This window comes from Hippocampus comes, unplaced genomic scaffold (genome assembly GCF_001891065.2).
Source record: "Hippocampus comes isolate QL1 unplaced genomic scaffold, H_comes_QL1_v1.1 scaffold248, whole genome shotgun sequence".
NCBI classification, from domain to species: Eukaryota; Metazoa; Chordata; class Actinopteri; order Syngnathiformes; family Syngnathidae; genus Hippocampus; species Hippocampus comes.
Window position 1 is genome coordinate 747,101 of NW_017806277.1, and position 3,996 is coordinate 751,096.

The window sequence follows — 3,996 nt, forward strand, 5'->3', positions numbered from 1 at the left end:
GCTATGTCCGACACCAAACGTGACTTCACCATTCCCTGCTATACTGTGTTTCAGGTAATGTTTGTTTCCCTTTTGGTTGTATTGTATATAGTTTTTCATGTCGTCCTTCACGTGGCGGTTTGTGTTTGTTGCTGGCGTGTGTCCGCGGTTCGTCGCACCCGCCATTGTTGTGCGTTGCGCAGCCATTCTGCCGCGTGTGATGCGTTCGGCGGCATCACGTAAATTGCAGTGTGTGTGCATCTTTTCCTTTTTTTTTGTAAATAATCACTATACGATCACCCATGTTTTGTATTTGGTCTTGTTGTTTATTTTCTCTTGCTAAGATGATGTAGAGTTCAGGCAGAGCTGCCAGGGAAGTCACATGCTATGTCCGACACCAAACGTGACTTCACCATTCCCTGCTATACTGTGTTTCAGTAATAAAAAAGAGAGAAAAGCCACACTCCACTCGTCTGGTTTCATTGAAGCGACAGCGACGTGGAGCTTGAGAACATCACAGTTGTGAGCCCCGTCACACACATATATATATATATATATATATATATATATAAAAACCTCACATATACTTAATATTTTCATTTAGTAATATTAAGTATGGGCGAGTGCCAATATGTGGTATTGCCCTGATACCATCCGTATTTCAAGGTATCAGGTACCGTATTTTCCGGACTATAAGTCACTCCTGAGTATAAGTCGCACCAGCAATAAAATGCATAATAAAGAACAAAAAAACATACATAAGTCGCACTGGAGTATACGTCGCATTCTGGGGGTAAATTTACGTGATAAAATCCAACCCCAAGAACAGACATGTCATCTTGAAAGGAAAATAAAACGAAAAATAGAGAACAGGCTGAATAAGTGTATGATATGCTAACGTTACATGACGCATAAACAACGAACTGTGAACGTGCCTGGTATGTTCACGTAACATATTAAGACTTATTCAGATAACTATAGCATAAAGAACATGCTAACAAGATTACCAAATCATCAGTGTCTCTCCAAATCACGAAATCCAATGAAATCTTCATCCTCAGTGTCTGTTTGAAACAACTCTGCCAACTCTGGAGGTAGAAGATGTGGCGCTTCCTATTCTACGTCGCTTACGTCAGACTCATTTTCGACTTATCAACACAGGCCTAGAGCGCCCTCTTGCGGTTTAATGTGAAAATAACGTGAAATTATGTACGAATGTGTGAATCATTTCACACATAAGTCTCACACCCGGGCCAATCTATGAAAAAAAAAAAACTGTTACTTATGGTCCGGAAAATATGGTGCACATCATTTGCCAAGAGTCCTTTTCATGCGCGCACACAACAGCTGCCGGTTGAGGTTCTCTCGGCGCACGTTAAGAAATGTTGTCAGTGTTTGAATTTTAGACTAACGCTCAAAACAAAAAACAAAACAAAAAACTGACTGCAATGTTTTTGGCATGAACATGTTTATTGTGTCATTTCTTTTACACAACATCGAGGGTGCACGGATAACAGTGATTTTTTTTCCTTTCATTTCAATAACTTCTCATACAGTTGCTCATTTGTGCATGAATTCTTCCGCCTTGCCCGTCTCTGCAGTTGTTTTCAAAAATAAGCAAAACAAACAAAAAAAAAAAAAATCTCATGTTATCCATTCATCATCTATATTGCTTATCTTTATTCAGTTCGTGGGAGTGCTGTAGCCAATCCCAGCTCACTTCAAGCGAGATGCGGGGGGGGGGAAAACTCTGGACTGGCCGCTAGCCAATTGTACATCTCGATATTAATAAATTTAAATGTGTCAGCAAGGGATCCCAAACGAAATGACTGTGTGGGTGTGGTGTAGGCCAACTTGGTTGCTTCTCTACTTGAAGAATAAACTGCCCTATAAATATCGAAACTTTATACATTAAACATACATAAAGTAGAAAATAACAGATTTATTTTTTGGCATTGCATGAACAATAGGATTCTACGAAAGCAAACATTTAACTGCACACTTTTTAACTAGCACCCCAGAAAGGATTTATTTTCACAGAACTATCAGCATCCCTGACACAGACACCCCTGGCAACCACAACAACTTTTATGGATTGTAGGGTTTGACCAGACATTGAACGGACACCAAGGAGATGGTAAATCAAACATATCTTGAATGCACACACGAGATGGGTCACTGACAGCCATTTACAACATTTTCCACCCACCTGATCAGCAGATACTTTGCATTTTATGTAAATATTATGATCTGATGTAATGTCTTAATAGTTTTACCGTATTTTCCGCACTATGAGGCGCTTAGTGTATCAGCAATACAATGATAGCCTATTTTAAAACTGTTTTCAGATACATAAATAAAACCTACAATAATGTCTGCGTTTACATTATGCATCCACTAGATGGAGCTACAATAAAGGGAATACAATACACTACAGCTTTATTTATATAGAGCTTTCACAACCGCTGCAGCTGTAGCAAAGCACTTTACAAAAATACGTCCAAGCAATCAGAATATTGATCCATATATAAGGCGCACCGGATTATAAGGCGCCCATTCAGCTTTTGAGAAAAATGAATGTTTTTAGGAGCGCCTTATAGGGCGGAAATTAAGGTCAGTTTCACACAAAAAAAGGAATATGGCACAGAATCTGTTTAGTTTTCTCATGCATAATTAGCCAAGGGTTTTGTAATTGATTCACCCTATAGGTGAAACCGATTAGTCGACAAATCGGATTTTCTACTGCATTTAAAGCTCGACGTCAAGTAATTGCAAATCACATGTTTTTGGCATCTCTTCATTTCGTTAGACTATGGTAATAATATCGACTCATCGTTCAAGAAATAAAAAGGACACGACAGTTTCCTCCAGACACAATCAATTCTCATTATAATGCATGTTTGTTTGCACAGGTCATCAACATTTAGTTGCGCTGCTTCATTCCCTCTCGTGTCACTCAAACTGCTCGCCGCTGTGGGAGGCGGGACTCACACACACAAACACACACACCTACAGATGGTGCGAACAGCACTGAGTCACAGAGAAAGAAAGAATTAAGGTAATCGAAGCTGTTTTCTGACGCCTGTCATTACACAATTACAGGTATTTGAGCGGCAACTAGTTCCAAAGGTTAATATCAACACGGAAACATTTTGGATTCCAGCCAGATCACCAAACACCAACCTGGTATGTCGCATTTGTATGAAGAAAGTCGCAGCACAGCAAACCTCAAAGTCCATTTAAAACATAACTAGCCCACCAAATGCCTTCAACCTGTCACAACGCCTCACATATTTCATGAGGCCAAACAAAAAAGATAGTGTGTTTCCGGTAAAAAGAAATTTCAGCACAGGGTCGGTAGGTCGGACAAAGTTTTTTTTTTTTTTTGGAATCTTTTTTTTTCCCCCATCAAAAATTTAACCAAAATAACCATAAAACAAGAAGACATTGAACCCGCCGCTCCGCGGCCGGCGGCACCGCCGCCTATTAGTTTTCTCTCCGCTCCGGACTCGGGGGTCGGGGCGCGCCACCGCCTCCGCCGTCCTCCTCCGTCCTCCTCCGTCCTCGGTTTTTACTCGGCACGTGGTGTTCATCAAATAGTTTGCTTTATTTTTTTCCATACATCAATGGATGCTATTTTCTTAACATTACGGTGCGAGCACGCGACTGTAACACAGAAAACATGGTTTAAACTGTCGTCAGAGATCGCGACCACCACCATGTTTCAATGTTGTTGACAGACGACAGGGCAAACGACGCACGCGCTCAACGTGAATATAGCGAGAGTTTGCACTGATGTAAACCCTCTACACAAAAATGTAGAGGGTTGTTTGAAAAAAATGCCGACCGTAAAGTTTTTTTTCGACGTAGAAATTCTCGGTCGGTCGAGTTACCGGAAACACACGACTTTTTTTTCTACCCATTCCAGCCTTGTACAAGCAGGTGGAAGAGGACATTCAGAAGGAGATAAACAATATTTAATTTTACTCTTTAAGTGCATATATGTGGTTAACCCAG